Source organism: Notamacropus eugenii, chromosome 5, assembly GCF_028372415.1.
Source record: "Notamacropus eugenii isolate mMacEug1 chromosome 5, mMacEug1.pri_v2, whole genome shotgun sequence".
NCBI lineage: Eukaryota > Metazoa > Chordata > Mammalia > Diprotodontia > Macropodidae > Notamacropus > Notamacropus eugenii.
Genome location: NC_092876.1, coordinates 363,136,001 through 363,155,676, shown reverse-complemented (window position 1 = coordinate 363,155,676; position 19,676 = coordinate 363,136,001). Strand labels below are relative to the sequence as shown.

The 19,676-nt window shown below is 38.4% G+C and overlaps 1 long non-coding RNA gene across 1 annotated transcript; it reads right to left on the bottom strand.

Annotated features, from left to right (window-relative positions):
• Window positions 1–4,130: 4,130 nt before the first annotated feature.
• LOC140506689 (uncharacterized) lies at window positions 4,131–14,423 on the bottom strand. Its single transcript, XR_011968036.1, has 2 exons — window positions 13,830–14,423; window positions 4,131–9,126 (listed from the first exon to the last, which is right to left on the bottom strand). It is a non-coding gene; the product is annotated as an uncharacterized lncRNA (long non-coding RNA).
• Between the last annotated feature and the right edge of the window lie 5,253 nt (window positions 14,424–19,676).

Here is a 19,676-nt window from a genome sequence, read left to right as displayed (position 1 = left end):
TATAGACCTATTATTCTGTGAGCCTCTCTACCTTAAGCACAGTGAATGAAATTATAACACAAGAAATGATGACTAAGAAGGATTCAGAGATATATGGGAAATCATAAATAGATGTAGAGTGAGGTAAAAGTAGAACCAGAAAAATAATGTGCAATATGACTACAATAATATAAATGGAATAAAAAAATGCTGTGTAATTATAATGGACAGATTTGTGTTTCCATATCATCCCTCAAAGGGAAAAAAAAAGTACTTTCCTCCATTTTTTGCAGGTTGGTAGACTATGGTTCTGGAACACTGAATATACCCTTATTTTCTGCTGATACATTAAGTTTTGGTGAAATCTATCTTTTTAAATCTTTGTTAAAAGTGATGGATCCCTAGCCAGGGCAGAGGTAAGTGGCATATTCAAAAACAAAAGTGACATAAAAGCAAGTTATTAATAATTTTTAATAGAAGTAAAGGATACTAAAGGACATATGAGTTCTCTTTTTAAACCTGCATTTTTATTAAAGAAATTTAATTTTCAATATTCATTTCCATAAGATTTTTAGTTCCAAATTTTCTCCTGATCTCTCCCCTCTGCCCATCCCAAGACAGCATACATTCTGATTACCCTTTCTCCCAATCTTCCCTCCCTTCTATCACACCCCTCCCTTCTCTCTTATTTCCTTCCCCTCTATTTTCTTGCAGGGCAAGATAGATTTATATACTCCATTTCCCAGTTGCGTGTAAAAACAATTTTTTTAATTTAACTTTTAACATTCATTTTCACAAAATTTTGGGTTCCAAATTTTCTCCCCTTTTGTCCCCTCCCCACACCCCAAAACACCCAGCATTCTATTTGCCCCTATCACCAATCTGCTCTCTCTTCTATCATCCCTCTCTGCCCTTGTCTCCATCTTCTCTTTTGTCCTGTAGGGCCAAATAACTTTCTATAACCCTTTACCAGTATTTTTTATTTCCTAGTGGCAAGAACAGTACTCGACAGTTGTTTCTAAAACTTTGAGTTCCAACTTCTTTTCCTCCCTCTCTCCTCACCCCTTCCCTTTGGAAGGCAAGCAATTCAATGTAGGCCAAATCTGTATAGTTTTGCAAATGACTTCCAAAATAGTCGTGTTGTGTAAGACTAACTATATTTCCCTCCATCCTATCCTGCCCCCCATTACTTCTATTCTCTCCTTTAATCCTGTCCCTCCCCATGAGTGTAGACCTCAAATTGCTCCCTCCTCCCCATGCCCTCCCTTCCATCATCCCTCCCACCCTGCTTATCCCCTTATCCCCCACTTTCCTGTATTGTAAGATAGGTTTTCATACCAAAGTGAGTGTGCATTTTATTCCTTCCTTTTGTGGAATGTGATGAGAGTAAACTTCATGTTTTTCTCTCACCTCCCCTCTTTATACCTCACTAATAAGTCTTTTGCTTGCCTCTTTTATGAGAGATAATTTGCCCCATTCCATTTCTCCCTTTCTCCTCCTAATATATTTCTCTCTCACTGCTTGATTTCATTTTTTTAAGATATGATTCCATCCTCTTCAATTCACTCTGTGCACTCTGTCTCTATGTGTGTGTGCATGTGGGTGTGCATGTGTGTATGTGTAATCCCACCCAGTACCCAGATGCTGAATAGTTTCAAGAGTTACAAATATTGTCTTTCCTTGTAGGAATGTAAGCAGTTCAACTTTAGTAAGTCCCTTATGACTTCTCTTTGCTGTTCACCTTTTCATGCTTCTCTTCATTCTTGTGTTTGAAAGTCAAATTTTCTTTTCAGCTCTGGTCTTTTCATCAAGAATGCTTGAAAGTCCTCTGTTTCATTGAAAGACCAATTTTCCCCTGAAGTATTATACTCAGTTTTGCTGAGGAGGTGATTCTTGGTTTTAGTCCTAGTTCCTTTGACTTCTGGAATATCCTATTCCATGCCCTTTGATCTCCTAATGTAGAAGCTGCTAGATCTTGTGTTATCCTGATTGTATTTCCACAATACTTGAATTGTTTCTTTCTAGCTGCTTGCAATATTTTCTCCTTGATCTGGGAACTCTGGAATGTGGCCACAATGTTCCTAGGAGTTTCTCTTTTTGGATCTCTTTCAGGCGGTGATCTGTGGATTCCTTGAAGACTTATTTTGCCCTCTGGTTCTAGAATCTCAGGGCAGTTTTCCTTGATAATTTCATGAAAGATGATGTCTAGGCTCTTCTTTTGATCATGGCTTTCAGGTTGTCCCATAATTTTTAAATTGTCTCTCCTGAATCTGTTTTCCAGGTCAGTTGTTTTTCCAATGAGATATGTCACATTATCTTCCATTTTTTCATTCTTTTGGTTTTGTTTTGTGATTTCTTGGTTTCTCATAAAGTCATTGGCCTCCACCTGTTCCATTCTAATTTTGAAAGAACTATTTTCTTCAGTGAGCTTTTGAACCTCCTTTTCCATTTGGCTAATTCTGCTTTTGAAAGCATTCTTCTCCTCATTGGCTTTTTGAACCTCTTTTGCCAGTTGAGTTAGCCTATTTTTCAAGGTGTTATTTTCTTCAGCATTTTTTTGGGTCTCCTTTAGCAGGGTGTTTACTTGTTTTTCATGCTTTACTTGCATGCCTCTCATTTCTCTCCCCAGTTTTTCCTCCACCTCTCTAACTTGATTTTCAAAATCCTTTTTGAGCTCTTCCATGGTCTGAGCCCATTGAGTGGGCTGGGATACAGAAGCCTTGACTTCTGTGTCTTTCCCTGATGGTAAGCATTGTTCTTCCTCATCAGAAAGGAAGGGAGGAAATACCTGTTCACCAAGAAAGTAACCTTCTATAGTCTTATATTTTTTCCCTTTTCTGGGCATTTTCCCAGCCAGTGACTTGACTTCTGAATATTCTCTTCACACCCACTTTGCCTCCACATCTGCCCAGCCAGTGCTTGGGGTCTGAGATTCAAGTGCTGCTTCCCACCCTCAGGGCTTTGGGTGGGGTCAGGGCTGCTATTCAGTGTGAGATTAAGTTCAGGTGCTCAGGTGGGGGCAGGGCTGCCTCACAGGCTCAGTTCCCTCAGGGGGTTTATGCAGAGACCTTCAACAATGGATCTGGGCTCCTGTCTGCTTGGGGAGCCCTGGTCTGACACCACCTCAGCTGCTGCCTCCCGAGGGGGCCTGAGTTATGGGGACACCCCACTCCCCTCTTGGCAAGCCAAGAAGACCCTCTCACCAACCTCTGGGGTCTATGGGTGGAGGGACCCATGCAGCCCGCTGGAGATTCTGTCCCTGAAGCCTGCTTGGATCTGTTCCTCTCAGTGCCATGCGGCCAAGGCAGGGCTGGACTCGGCTCTGGGTCCACAGCGCGAAGGACCTTTTGCGAGAGGTTTTCTGGGTTCTCTGGAACAGAAATCTTGTCTGCTCTGTTGTTCTGTGGCTTCTGCTGCTCCAGAATTTGTTGGGAGTACTTTTTTACAGATATTTTATGGGCTGTGGGTTCGGAGCTAGTGTATGTATGTCTTTCTACTCCGCCATCTTGGCTCGTAAAAACAATTTTTAAGACTCATTTTTAAAACTTTGAGTTCCAACTTTTCTCCTTTCCTCCTTCCCCACCCATTCCCACTGAGAAAGCAAGTAATTCAATACAGGTTATACATGCGTAGTCATGCAAAACACTTCCATAACAGGTATATTGTGAAAGACTAACTATATTCCCCTCCATCCTATCCTGCCCCCATTTATTATATTCTCTTTTGACCCTGTCCCTCCTCAAAAGTGTTTACTTCTAATTACCCTCCCTTCTATCATCCTCTCCAACCCCTGCTTATCCCCTTCCCTCCAACTTTCCTGTAGTGCTAGATAGATTTTCATACCAAATTGAGTGTGGAAGTTATTCCTTTCTTAAGTCAAATAGGATGAGAGTAAGGTTTCCTCTTTTGCTCTCCCCTTCTCCTCCATTGCAAAAGCTTTTTCTTGCTTCTTTTATGTGAGAGATAGTTTACTCCATTCTATTTCTCCTTTCCTCCTTCCTCTAATATATTCCTCTCTTTCCTACTTGATTTTATTTTTTTTAAATATCATTGAATATCATCATATTCAAATCACCCTGTGCCCTCTGTCTATATGTGTATAATCCCTCCAACTACCCTAATGAGAAAAGTCTCAAGAGTTACAAATATCATCTTTTTATACAGGAATGTAAACAGTTTGACTTTATTAAATCCCTCATGGTTTCTCTTTCCTGGTTATCTTTTCATGCTTCTCTTGATTCTTGTGTTTGAAAGTCAAATTTTCTATTCAGGTCTGGTCTTTTCATCAAGAATTTTTGAAAATCCTTTATTTCATTGAATGATCATTTTTTCTCCTGAAATTATGCTCAGTTTTGCTAGGTAGGTGATTCTTGGTTTTAATCCTAGCTCCTAGGACCTCTGGAATATCAGTTGAAAACCCTACTATCCCTTGATGTAGAAGCTGCTAGATCTTGTGTTATCCTGATTGTGTGTCCGTAATACTTTAATTGTTTCTTTCTGGCTTCTTATAATAATTTCTCCTTGACCTGAGTGCTCTTGAATTTGGCTACAATATTCCTAGTATTTTTCCTCTGAGGATCTCTTTATGGAGGCATTTGGGAGATTCTTTCAACTGTATTTTACCCTCTGGTTGTAGAATATCAGGACAGTTTTCCTTGATAATTTCTTGGAAGATGATGTCTAAGCTCTTTTTTTGATCATGGCTTTCAGGTAGTCCAATAATATTTAAATTGTCTCTCCTGGATCTATTTCCCAGGTCCATTGTTTTTCCAATCAGATATTTCACATTGTCTGCTATTTTTTCATTCCTTTGGTTTTATTTTATTATTTCTTAATTTTTCATAAAGTCATTAGCTTCCATCTACTCTGTTCTAATCTTTAAGGAATTATTTTCTTCAGTGAGTTTTAGACTTCCTTTTTCATCTGGCCAATTCTGATTTTTAAGGCATTCTTTTCCTCATTGGCTTTTTGGATCTCTTTTATCATTTAGGTTAGTCTATTTTTTAGGATGTTATTTTCTTTAGCACTTTTTGGGGCCCCTTTAGCAAGTAGTTGACTTGTTTTTATGATTTTCTTTTATCATTATCATTTATCTTCCCAATTTTTGCTCTAATTCTCTTACTTGATTTTCAAATTCCTTTTTGAACTCTTCCATGGCCTGAGACCAATTCATATTTTTCTTGGAGGCTTTGGATGTAGGAGCATTGATTTTGCTGTCTTCCCCTGTTTGTGTTTATAGGGCTTTCTTGTCACCAAAGTAAGATTTTATAGCCTGATACTTTTCTGTTTTTTTTGTTCATTTCTCCAGCCATTTACTTGACTTTTGAGCTCTTTGTTAAGGTAGTTCTCTGCTTCCAGTAGGAGTGGTAGGGTGTAGTGTCAGCAGCTAGATCCCCCCACAATCTGTGGGCCTGGAGCTCCAGGAACAGTTGCTGCAGCTGTCCCAGTATGGCTGCTGAAGGCTCTTCCATTCCCTCTGCCACCCAGGGTCTGGGGTTTGACCATCTCCTCTAGGTCAGACTGGTTTTACCACAGACCTTCCAATTTGTTCTCAGTGTTTCGGAGTCATGAAGTCTGGGAACTGCCACAGGTGCCAGAGATTCAGTCCCCCCAACGCCTGCTCAGGTCCTGTCTGTGTAGCTGTGGTCCATACTGGACTGGACTCTGCTTGGCACAATAGATATTTCCTGTCAACTTTCCAGACTGCCTTTGGCTTGAGATTTGCTTCACTTCATCATTCTGCTGGTTTTGCAGCTCCAGAATTTGTTTAGAGTCATTTTTATAAGAATTTGGCTGAGTTTAGGAAGAAAGCTCTAACAAGTCGGTGCTTTTACTGCACCATCTTGGCTCCACACCACTAAGTTCTCTCTTTTGCTATAAATTTGTTATTTATTAATTATTTTAATTACAACAGATTAGATTTTAAAGAAAAGTTCTAGTCTTTTACAAATGAAAAATGTAAACTATTTTTCAGTGTATTAGGGCTTACCAGTTGTAGTCAACTTAATTTCTTGCTGAGTCTATTTTTACTCTACATCTATAATGTAATAAAGTTTAAGGGAAAAAAAAAACAAAGAGAATACCATAAAAAAGTAGAGTGAGCAATGATATAACTCATGTTTATCCTTGTGAAATAGAAGGCAATCAACTCCTAACTGAGGTACCTTAGATTTCAATGGTCCTTAGCTAGTGAAATTAAATTAAAATTTTAAAATGTTAACATAGTGTCTGCTACATGTAAGACATAAGAAAATATATATGCAAAGATAGCAATGGAATAACTGCAGTACCCAAGTAAATAAAAATCTAAAATATTTGTGTGTGCAAGGGATGTATACTAAACAATATGTCTATCATGGTTGCTTAAGTCAAAAATTATTTTTCTGGACTATTACAGAAAGATGAGGGTTCACACTCTTTCCTCTGACCCCAACTTTGGAATGTAGGAATCATTGGTCTTAACCAGACTGGTTCTCCTTCTACCAGACCTAACCTATGTTTTAGTCACCACCCTTAGTTTTAATTTAGTGGGAGGCTGGGGGAAACCTCTATGTCCATGAACAGAGAGAATTATGGGAGGAAAGGGGTATATGGACAGTGCAACTCAATTCTGCACCAGAGAACTACTGTGATTTTTCAAGCTCGTATCTTGACTAGAAAACACATTATTGGTATAAGAATCTCTTTCATATAACACTAGAGCCCCCAGCTGGAGAGAAAATTCCATTTGAAAGTCTATTCTCTCTCTTTTATCCTTTTTGCATAATATGCCTCACTGTCCCCTTCTCTCAGACTTCCCATTTCAATAACAATGCACCCAGCTCAGAGTAGCTATGATCAATCATTTTTTTATGTAAGACATGACTGTTAATTACACACAAAAAATAGAAATGTAACTTAAAAGACCAGAAATAAGTTTTAGAGTAGGAACTCACTCTCCTTGGTGGGAAGAGGAAAGAGTTGAACATTACCATTTTCATTATAAACAAAATCAAACGGCTAAAGGCTTTCCTTTTTTTCAGCCCCAGGTGACATTCATATGGTTTACACCCCTTCCGCCCCCACCTCCAACATAGATGCAGATATCAAAAGTTGTAGCAGTCACAGCAGCTTCTCAGTTGTTTTGTCGCTTCATATCCACTTTTCTGCATTCCTTGTCCTTCTGAAAACCTATGCCACAGCTTCACCAATCATCTTCTGACTCTCATAAGAGTTAGTTCTAGGACAAAGGAAAATCATCATGTTTCTTCAGAAACACAGTCCATGGATCATAAAGAGCAAAAAAATTTCTGTTCCAGCCATGAGAACTTCATCCCTAGCATGTATTTTTCCTTGCTAGAGGGAGATACCATGGGACATACATAAATAACAAGGTGGAAGGACAGAAAGAAGGAGGAGTGGGAAACAGAGAGAGGTGTAAAGGAAAAGTTTAGGGAAAGTCCTATGAAACACCGAAAAGGGAAAGAGATCTATTTTACCTGTCAGGGTGGGATATCTTTGGGGGGGAAAACATCAAAGGAAGATTCATGGAGACATCTTAAAGGAGGTGAGGGATGATGAGTTGGAGTGGAGATGGAATTTATTTCATGTAAAGGGAATGGAATGAACAAAGGCAGGATGGGAGAGGGGGTCAATGAAAGAATGGTGATTTGGTTGGAAAGAGCAGTTAGTCGTAAAAGATAAAGCTGAAAAAAGTAAGTATGGGGTCAGACTGTGGAAGGTTTTGAATACTTAAATCAGATACTTATACTTTATTCAATAGGTAATAAACAACCACTGGAATTATTTTTTAAACAAAAATGATAAAATTGGTCAGACTATGCTTTATGAAGATACTTTATCAATGTGGAGAATATATTGACTAGGGGATAAATAAAATGTTTTCTGGGAATTTATTTTAAGTGAAAAGATGGCTTAAATAGGAAGAAAGAGATGCATTAGGAATGTAAAAGCAGGTAAAGGTTCAAGAGATATTTCAGAGATAAGCACTGAATAATAAGATAGCAAATGTTTGGATGTGGAGGGGGTGAAGGTGAGGGAAAGGGTAAAGGGAGGGAAGAATTGAAGCTGAGGTCACTAGGAGGATAATGGTACTAAAAAGAGAGGCAGAGAATTAGGGAAGAAAATTCCCTACTTTCCCTTGGGAGATGGGAAATTTTAAAGAGGAATACAATTTGGGACAGGTTCAGTTTCAGGTCCCAGAAGGCATCCTGGTAAAGATATTTAGCAAGAAGTTTGAACCATTGAACTAGAAACCTTGGGAGAAGTTGGAGGTAGAAATAATAGATTTGGCATTTTTGCATAGATTTCTGATGATTATATCTAGAGGAACAAAGGAAGTGATTAAAGGACAGAATGTAGTGGGAGAGTAAAAAGGAGTATTGACATAACTGACTTATTTCAGTTAAAATGATTGGGAGTATTTTTTCTTTTCTTTTTCTTTTCTTTCTTTTTTTTCTTTTCTCTTCTTTCTTTCTTTCCTTCTTTCTCTTTCTCTCTTTCTTTCTTTCTCTGGGTTTCCCTGTATCACCCAGTTTGGAAGTGCACAGACACTCATGGGCCAGATCCCATTGCTGATCTGCACCATTGATCAACATGAAACAGCTTGATGTGCTCTATTTCTGACCTGGACCAGTTCATTCTCACTTAGGCAGGCTGGTGTCACTTCTCTCCTTAGGGGCACACCACATTTGTCACTGGACTTAGATCACATTTAATTGAATTTGTGTGTCATTTTCAATCACTTCTGATTCTTCATGACTCCATTTGGGTTTTCTTGGCAGAGACACTAGAGTGGTTTGCCACTTCCTTCTCCAGCTCATTTTACAAATGAAGAAACTGAGACAAACAGGGTTAAGTGACTAGCACAGGGTCACACATGTAGTAAGTGTCTGAAACCAGATTTAAATTCAGATCTTCTGGACTCAAAGGCCAGCTCTATTCATTGCTCTTGATTAACTTTATCCTTACTGCAGATCAAAACTCTTGATCTCATGTGATCCATTAGCTTCAGCTTCTCCAGTAGCAGAGATTAAAGGCATGCAGTACCACACCTGATTACTATGTATATTTTTATACACTCTGAAATATTTAGAATATGTAGCCCTACAAGGTACTTGATGAGCTTCTGGGATGTGAACAGGGTTCCTAGAATGAAAGTGAGAAGAATATAGAATTAGCCACCTTTTTAGGCATTCTTTGGATCTGAGAGTTCAGTTCTAGCTCAGCTTAGGATAACAAGAAAAAGTTGCATCAATGTTGAGCAGATCTCATGAAAAGCTCTATGCTAGGGATAGTTTCAAAGACCCTAACACCTTCATGAAATATATGTGTTGGTTTGTAATTTCTCACATCTAGTATACTCACACTGCCACATCATCTGTGGGATATTTCCTGGGGCTATAGCATGACCAGATGTTGTCACTGGTCCAAATACTTTCTGATTGCCCTTTAACTCACTAAGAGGGATTACTGACTTTTGCAATTTGGGATGTTCTTCAGTCTTTGGATCCTCAGTGCCTAACACAGTGTGTCATGCATGTAGCAGGTTTGATTATTGAATTTAATCATTAACAAATCCCTTCTCAGATTATCTGTGTAAAAAGGAACCAAAAGTTTGGGTCCTTGCTCTTAAATCACAGACATATCCATGGCAAGGTGGAGTCTGACCTTCTCTCTAAGGCTCATAGGTTCATCTTTCTTTCTTCTGCAAAATGAATTCTTAGCTATTGAAGGAGATTTTAGGGTAGGGGAAAATTTTCATCTCTTTGAAGTCACATGGACTTTCCTTTTTTTCCAGATGATCCTCTCTAAGTTAATACCACATGTGCCTATTAGCAGAGTGAAATTGCTAGTACTGCTGGCCTTGATTTAGCACACACTGGAGCAGCTTGGGTGCAGTTGGATAGTAAAGCTGCAAAGTTACTGGACTGACAGCAAGAAGACTTAGCTTCTCATCCCTGATCTTCTACTTTATTGAAATGTCCTTTGTACCTGCTTCCTGGTCTTCACAGGCTGGGTTTCCTAGGGGACAACTATTCTAAACTTCAGATACTCTATGGCTCCTGGTCCCATACTACTAAAATTATTACTCATTAACCTCCCCTGATGTATCTGCTTTTAGACAGTCAGCTCAAAGAAAAGGTATTTACCAGTATAGCATATTAAGAAGATTTACAATAGACAATTCCTTCTCACAAATTGCTAAACTATGGGCATGTTCTTCTGCAAACATATGCACCATCAAAGGTGACAGGGATTAAATACAGAGATTTCCCAATTAAGACCTCACAGATCAGAAATAATTTGGCCCCTAATGTTCTTGAGAGATGCTTCCTGACTTGTTCCCTTGTGAGTTCTGGCCAGGTTCATGATTGGACCAGACTCACTGGATCATCTCATTGTAGGTCATTGATTTACTGAGTTCAATTGCCTTCTCTCCACCAAGCACTTTGCTCCACTGATTAGCCATAATTTCCCTAGACTCTAGGTCCTGGTTGAGTTGATTTTTTTTTTTTTTTTGCTAGACTTTCAGAAATAACCAGGATCCCTCTCCTCCTCCATCAGTCTCAGGTCTGAGACCTGACATCACTGGAGTGGCAAGATCCTCACTATTGGCAGCAGTTCTTTCTCTTCCAAATTCTTCTCAGAAAATTGGGGTTCAGGTTCCCATTGTTCTCCTCTATCAATTTTTGTTACAGTCTATAAAGTTTCCACCTTGTTATACCGCCAATGTAAGTTGTATTTCACAGAACAGGAGTAATTGAGTATAATGGCACAGAATTTTAGGGTAAAGGTGGGCAAAAGGGTTGTTTTTTTGTTTTGTTTTTAATCAGTAACATTTTACTTTTTTTAAACATGCTTTTCCTCACTTCTCTAATATGATTATCATTAGTCTTGGGCTGTGTTATCTCCTTCTCCTAAGCTATAGCCATTGAAAGGCAAGGAATGCCCCTTCCCTCAACTTTGCATCTTTCTTTGTGCCACTCAGACTGCTGTGCATACAGTAAGTTATAGAGATCATGGAATTTAGACTTAGAAAAACCTTAGTGGCCATCTGGTCCAATTCCTTCATTTGGATGAGATGAGATTCAGAGAGGTTAATTGCCTTTCAGGAGGTCACAAAATTAGTAAGTTGGCAGGGCCAAGATTCAAATTCAGCTCCTTAGACTACAAAGCCAGGAACACTAAATGTCTATTAGACTGAACTGAAGTACCCATAAGGATATCAGAATTAAAAAAAAATTTAAATGCCTGACCTCAAATGAGTTCTGGGAGCATTCATTAGTAAATATTTATAAAGCCCTTTGAAGTTGAAAAGCATTAAACATTATCTAATACTCCTAGAAATGCCAATGTGGGAGGTCTTACAAAATTAAACAGAAATTAGAGATTGACAAACTACTCACGAACACAAGTGACCAACTAAGTCTTTGCATTTAAAGAGATCAGATGGGGCAGAAAAGATGGTGCCCCTAGGGCAAAGAATCAAGCTCATCTCTCCCCCATCCTACACATAAATGTTTAATTTAAAGCCCAGAAGATGACGTACTTTTGGAACAGCTTGTAAATCAATGTTTTATTAACCCCTCTGAATTGCTATGCAGAAAAATGCAAATCAGTAAAAGGCAGATCAAGTAAATTCAGTTCTGCTTTGTCCTCAGTGGGGCTCTTACCAAACTTTGCTCTTGGTTTGGCTGGGTTAAATTTAACCAGGAAGGGACATTTGTCTCTTGGTCTCTCTCAAGAATTGTTCCTCCATTTCATTTGTTCATTCTCCCTAAGCTAGAAAGATCTGTTCTTCCCCTCCCCCTTTCATCCTCCTACCCTAAACTACAACGAAATACACCCAATACTGCCATTTTTCAGTCAATATTTTTGAAGTTGTGTTCTTTAAGGGCTTATACTTCTCCCTCCATTGAGTTTAATTAAGCTTATCCTAAGAGGTTTGCATGGCTGGATAACCTTTTTACACAAAAGAGAAGGTTGGGTGTGCGGAGTGGGGGGGAGGCAGGGAACTTATACATGACTGTGGTTTGCTCTAGCTCGCCCATCAGTTAAAAAGCTAGGATTTAATATATTTAAGCATGTCTATTTGCAGATTCATTCTATTTAAACAGTATTTATATAGAAACTGCTTAGCAGAATTAAGAGCCAAAATGATGACCTTCATTTCAGTGTTGTTCTCCAGCTGTTAGGTCAGGTTTCCGGCTCAGGTTTCCTGGGCTTATGTATCACAGTCAGAAGAAAAAAAAGGCATCTAGACAACAAATCCTATTTTAAAAGCTGTGAAAGGATGGTAAATAACATCTGTTGAAAACAGAGTGCACATGCAAACAAAAAAATACTGGAAAAGAAAATGAATGAGCAAATGTATACAACAAGGGAGGGAAACACTAAGGAACTTGGGTTTGGGGTAAAGAAAAAGTCAATAACCCAGTTCATAAAGCTAAATTGAATGGGGGTTAAAGTTTTCAGTTAATTAATGGAGGATAAGATAACAGATTTAGAGCTAGAAGAGACCTTAGATGCCAGCTAATCCAACTGTCATTTGTAGTTGTTCATTCATTTCAGTAGTGTCTGACTCTGACACCATTTGGGTTTTGGGTTTTGTTTTTTTTTTTGGTAAATATATGGGAGCGGTTTGCCATATCCTTTTCCAGCTCATTTTACAGATGAGGAAATCTGGGCTCAAAAGCATTTAAATAAGTTTCCCAAGGTCACACAAATGGTCAGTGGCAGTACTGGAATTCAAACGCAGATAAGACTCCAAATCTATGGTGCTTCTACTGTTTCCACTATCTAGGGAGGTTTTATAAATCTCAAAAAGAAATGGGGGCCACTAAACTAGACATAAAGTTCCCTGCTGGCTGCCTATTGACTTCATGTAAAAATGTATTATCTGTGCTTTATTGGATTTTTATTTACTTTGTTAACTATTTTCCAATTACAATATAATCTGGTTCAAGGCCCACTTGGTAGTATTAATCAGGCAGCATATTTGACACCTTGGACCTATAGTATAAAGCTCAAATTGCTCAGCCTAGAATATTCTCCATTGCCTTGGAATTTAATTGCCTTTTTCAGGAGCTATATGTCTTAACTCAAAATAGATTATAAGCTCTTAGAGGGTAGCTCATACTTCTTTTAAATCTTCCAAGTATTATAGGTACTCAAATAATTTATAAATTAACATCTGATTAGAATCACCCAGATACAGTGATAGGATTATCATTTCATTTATATCCTCATCTCATTTCTCATGGGACTGATGACACAAAATTGTCCATCAATACACAGGTCAAATTTTAGGCTTCAACTTGTAGACATCAAACAAAATGAATCTACATAAAATTTGCTTGAAAGAATTGATATAATGAATGTTTTGGAGTGGAGTAGATAGCATCATTTACGTATCACTGTTTTTACATTTTGTACTTTAAAAAAGCTCCAACCTTTCCTCTTATGTCATCCCTCCTCAATATAATATGCTTGCTGTCCTTTGTGCTTAAAGAGAAGCAAAATAAGACTCATATGGGACTATGTCAGGGTATAGATAGTGTGTCTAACTACAGTTGATCAGACCAATAAGAGCTTGGAAGGCTGTACCACAAATAGTTCATATCAATATTTGGAGTGGAGATGTCTCTAAATCAGCACCTCACTTTTCTTTTGAGCTACTGCAATTCTGCTTTGCTCATAGAGCATGTCACCCTCTTAGATGCAAGTACGCCACATTGAATAGTCCCGTGCCAATACCTTTCATGTCTCACAAGCCATTCCAAAGTTCTTTAGAGAGAACTTGAGAGGGTCTTTACATTATTTCCTCTAATCTTCATTTGTGTGCTTACCTTAGATGAGTTTCTGTAAAATAGTCTTTTGGGCAAACCTAAGTTGATATTCAAGCACCATGTCCACCCCATTGGAGTTTTTTGTTCTCTGCATTAGAATTTGAATGTTTGGCAGTTTAACTTGAGAAAGGACCTCAGCATCAGGTATCTCATCTTGCTAGGTGATCTTCAGAGTTTTCCTAAGACAATTCAAATAGAAGCAGCTCAATTTCCTGGCTTGGTACTGGTACAATGAGGTCAACACCATGACTCCATAGACCTTCAGTATGGTAAGTAGACTAATACCTCTTCTCTCTTGCACTTCCTTTTCAAAGCCTCCCAAACACTGAGCTGGCTTTGGCAATGTGTGTACCAATCTCATCATCTCTGTGTACTGCCAAGGAAAATGAACTTAATCACAGCATTCAAAATTTCTCCATTTGCTATAAATGTTGACTCCACATATGAATGGTGTGGTGCTGACTGGTGGAGAAGCTTGATTTTCTTGGTTAATTGGCAGACCAAAATTAGCACAAGCAGCAGAGAATCAGTCCATACTCTGCTGCATCTCAGTCTCAGAGACTACACTGAGTATGTAATCATCTGTGAACAAAAAGTCACACACCAACTCTCCGTCCACTTTGGTTTGGTTTATAGCCTTTACAAGTTAAATAGTTTACCTTCAGTAGAGCAGCTGACCTTGTTGCTGTTTTCATCCTTTGAAGGTATCCGACATTACTGAAAACATCATGCCAAAAAGCATGAGAGCAAACACACAGCCCTGCTTCATTCCATTGGTGAATGAGAAACAACTGTAATAGATTCCTAAATGATGTCCTTGCCTCTAGTCTCTCTTTACTGTAATCCAACTTTCATGTAGTAGCCAAAAATTGCTGTCTGCAATTTGCCTCCTACTTACCTTTCCAGTCTTATTTCATACAGTTTCTTTCACATGCTGAATGTTTCCCATTAGACTGCATTAGTAGAAGCTTTCTGATTTTGTCCTCTACTACTACTACTGCTACTGCTAGAAAATACTGCTTGTGACCTGCCTGCCTAACTGTTCTAGGCAATGTCATAATTATCAAATAGCACTGAGGTATCTTCCAGAATCTAGATATCTGAAATGGGGGCGGTAATAACTCATCCCTACTCTCTGTTCCTACCAGAAAAAATAAATTTCCTGAAATTGGGTTGAGGAGGTAGCTTCTTCTTGTATATAAGGGATATAAAAGTCTGGGATGGGGTAGAAATTGAGAAGTGTCTTCCTACGGGCTTTCAGCTCCAGCATGGAGCCTGTAACACAGAAAGTATGATGTTAGAACAGGCTCTAACTAAAAAAATTTTTAAAAGACCTCACTAAATTAGGAATGTTCATGTTCTTAAAGATTTGTTTATAGTTATTTTTCAGTCCTGTCTGGGCTCATTCACAACGCCAGCTGAGGTTTTTATTTACTTCCCTAGTTCACTTTACAAATCAGACAACCGAGGCAAACCAGGGTAAGTGAATTGTCCAGGGTCACACAGTTAGTAAGTGTCTGAGGCCAGATTTGGACTCAGGAAGATAAGTCTTCTTGACACCAGGCCCGTGCTCTAGCCACTGTACCACCTGCCTGCCTCTCTTAAACACATTGAAGTTGACTAAGCTGGTACTTTCTTCCTCCCTTTATGTGCTCCTCGTAAGTCCTTCCTGGCAGGTGATATAACAGCCTCCAACTGTGCTCCTTTGGAAGACAGAAATCAACCCAATTAGACCCAGGAGAAGTAATCTGATTCCATCCTATTTACAGAAATGGTTTATGAGCTGCATATTTAGGATTATTCTTAAGGATTATTTTCTTTATTGATAGGAGTTTTTTGTTTTTGTGAATTTGTATGTTTATTTCAAATGCATGCCTTTGATATTCATTCTTAAATATATCTTCCTTTCTCAAGTAAAATTGTATGATTACTCAGAGGAGTTCAATCCTCCAGGTAGCATAGTGTCTATAGGTCAAAGTATTCCCAGGATGATTGCCTTTAGCAGATTTTGAATCACGCATGTCCCAAGATCACAGATTAGGAGATGGAAGGGACTTGAAAAACCGTCTAGTCTAAAATCCTCATTTTGCAAATGGCGAACCTGAGGCCCAGAGAGGCTAAGTGACTTCCTCATGATCACACAAAAATAGGTCCACTGACACCAATGAGCTTTCCATTGTATCAGATATGCAGTGCTTTGTTTAACAGCTCTGGCAATGTGTTTTGAAAGAGAACAACAGTGTCTGTAACATCACACTCCCTTAACCTTGCTACATATTGAAAACCTTCTCTTCCTTTAAGAACTAGGGTTTGGGTGATAATTACTGTATGAAGAATTCTTTTATTCCTCCTCTACTTGTCATCTCTAGTCATCCTGATGAATATCTGGTCACTGGATTCAGATGGCTCTGGAGGAGAAGTGAGACTGGTGACCTTGCATGGCCCTCCTTCACTCAAAACAAAGTCAAGTGCACGTCATATCATCATTTCTCCGATGGCCTGGTCTTCTTCAGCAGAGAAGGATGAACACAGTAACAACAACAACAATTTGTAACTCATCTAAAGATGATTTTTCCCCCTCTTCACTTTTTAAATAACACTTTGATGGCTTTTATTTTTGCCATTATTATAACTGCTCTCTTAAGTACCATTTTTTCTATTACGTTGTAAACTTTTAGAATGCACATTTCACCTTTGATTCCTGGAAATCAGTACAGTACCTTGTACATAATGGGGGCTTAATAAAAATTATTTTAATTGGAATGGGAATAATATAATTTTTCATAATAAACTATTACAGTTGAAGAGGATCTTTCACACAGACCATTGAGTCTAACTCCTACCCTGTTTCAACTCTAGGGAATAAGATGCCCTTCCCAGGAGAAGTTCATCACATCTAAACTCACCATCATGCTGCTAACTCAAGCCTTTTCTGAATTCACCTCCCTCAACCTCCTCTCTTCTCTGATCAGAATGCTAGAGGGTGGAACACTGAACTCCCAATGCCTTCCTTTATAGAGGGTCCTCAGCTATTCTACTTTGCACCTGCTGCCCCATCTGAATTCAAACCCATGGAACAAGATGCTCCCATTCCGGAGTTCTCCTGGTGTTTCTCCCAAGGGATTGCCATTATGTTTCTTTTGATTGTCTCCCTAGTGCTTATCACAGTGGCTTACACATAGTAGGCACTTAATAATTTTTTTTTAGATTAGACTGGGAATTGAGGCCCATATAAGGTAATTTGATCACAGTCACATATTGAGTCAGCAACAGAGAACCCAGATCATTTGACTTATAGGGTACAGGTGGCACAATGGGTTGAGTGCTGAGCCTGGAGTCAGGAAGATTTATCTTCCTGAGTTCAAATATGGGCTAAGACATTTACTAGCTGTGTTTCCCTGTGCAAGTCACTTAATTGTTTCCTCATCTGCAAAAGGAACTGTAGAAGGGGAAGGCAAACCACTCTAGTATCTTTGCTAAGAAAACCCCGAAGAGTTGGGCACAACTGAAATGACTGAACAACAGTCTTTGATTAGACCATGCTGCCTCATTCTAAGACCTCAATGGCCTTTACTTTTATTCACATTAAATAATCACTGAACTATTACCAAACAGGAATGGGTGCTGATAGGACAGATAGATGACTCAGTGGATAGAGTGCCAGTTCTAGAGTCAGGAGGACCTGAGTTCAAGTCTGACCTCAGATACTGATTTTGGGCTAGTCACTTAAACCTGTTTTTTCTCCATTTCCTCATCTGTCAAATGAACCGTAGAATGGAATGGCAAACTATTTTAGCATTTTTACCAAAAAATCCTCAGTGGGATAATGAAGAGTTAGACACAACTGAACAACAGCAAGTTTGTTATAATTATTCAGAGCTCAATTTCTCTTCTTGGTGTACATTGTTGTAGTCTTTCTGTTTCTGGTTTTGGGAGTTCTACTTATTTCACAAATTTTTTTCTAGGCTTTTCTGAATTTTTCACAAACTTTATTTCTTAGCATAGCAGTATTCCAATATATTCAAGAACTACAATATCTAACCATTCCTATTTTGTGGGCATTTCCTTTATTTCTAGTTCTTTGCTACCACAAAGAAGGGGTATACAGAAAATTTTTTTACTCTGTGCTAGACCTTGCAGACTTTGACCCCCTTAGGACATGTGCCCAACAGTAGTATTACTGCTTTAAAAAACAACAGCCTCCACATTAAGCAATTTGTGCTTCAGATGTTCATATTGCACTTTTTATATGACCAATACTGGCACCTGTTAATAATGGATGCTTGAAACAGTGCTCTTTTTATGGATAAAGAACTGTGTGTGATCATCACTTTCCCATTTCAAATGCCTTTGGTTGTGGGAAATCAAATGAAGTAACATATGTGAACACTTCAAAAAGCCCTTTAGAAATAAACGTAAGGTATTATTATTATCTGATGATATTTAAGATTTTATAGCAGGGCTGATGCTAAGAATCAAATGTTCACCTATCTATCTTTGGAATTTGTATGCCGCCGATATTAAACATCACTTCTCTGTCTCATGATTTGGTCAAAGATGACATTTTAATTTTTTACTTCACATGCACAAAAATATAGGAATTTGCCGATTTGTGAAGTCATCTTTTAAAAACTTAATGGATAGCATAGGAGTTCACTTTGAAAATTCTTGCCTCTCCTAAATATCCAGGCTTCCATAATCCAAAATACCTTTCTAGTAATTGAACTAGATGCCTTTCCTTATACAAACAACAACAATAACCCAATATTTATACAGTGCTTTGAGTTTTACAAAATGCAACCATTCTGTGAAGTAGGTAGTACAAATATGATTCCAATTTACCTATGAAAGCTAGTAAGTGTTGAAGCTAGCCTTAGGATCCAGACTTAAAGTCCAGCACTTTTGAATAGACTCACGTGTAGGTGTATCTAAACATACACATTTATGCATATGTACATATATGCATTCATACATGCATCAACATGCTGTTATAATTTCTTTTCCTATCAGCTTCATTTCCAAATATATATCTCTTACTTCCCTACTCCACAAACCACCCCTTGTAATATAACAATAAAAAAAAAGAGGAAAAACAATCAGTTCATCAAAATAATAAACATATCAGTTATATTTGCAAGTCCAGAACTTTTATAGAAAACTGGCAAGTTTGGGGTATTTGGGAGTAGCCAGGTGGCTCAGTGGATATAATTCTGGGCCTGCAGTCAGGAAGATATGAATTCAAATCTAGCCTCTCATACTTACTCTGTGACTGTACAAGTCACTTAATCTACTGCAGAAGGAAATGGCAAATCACTCCAGTACCAAAAAAAAAAAAATACTCATACAAGGTCAGAAAAGGTTGGATACAGTTGAACTACAATAACCCTTTCCCTAAAGCTACTAGCTGTGTGACCCTGGTAAAGTCACTTAACCTTGTTTGCTTCAGTTCTCTCATCTGTAAAATGAGCTGGAGAAGGAAATGGCAAACCACTCCAGTATCTTTGACAAGAAAACCCCAAATGAGGTCACAAAGTGTTGGATACAATTGAAACAACTAAGCAACAAAAAGAATGAGAGAAAGATAAATATTCTTTAAAAAAATGAAAGGGAATTCAGTGTGACCAACAAAGGTGATAGGGGAGTTAGGGAAATTTTTGCTACCATGAGGAAACTATGTCTTCCTGGCTTCATCAATTGAAACTTGGGCATTCATTTTCAATAAGCAGCCCTATTAGGAATGGTGTTTGGTTGTAGCTGAAATGATGTTACTAGAACTACATTCATAGCTATCTGAACTCATTTAGCTGATCTGGAGTGGATATTCCATTCTCTTCTTAATATATTCCC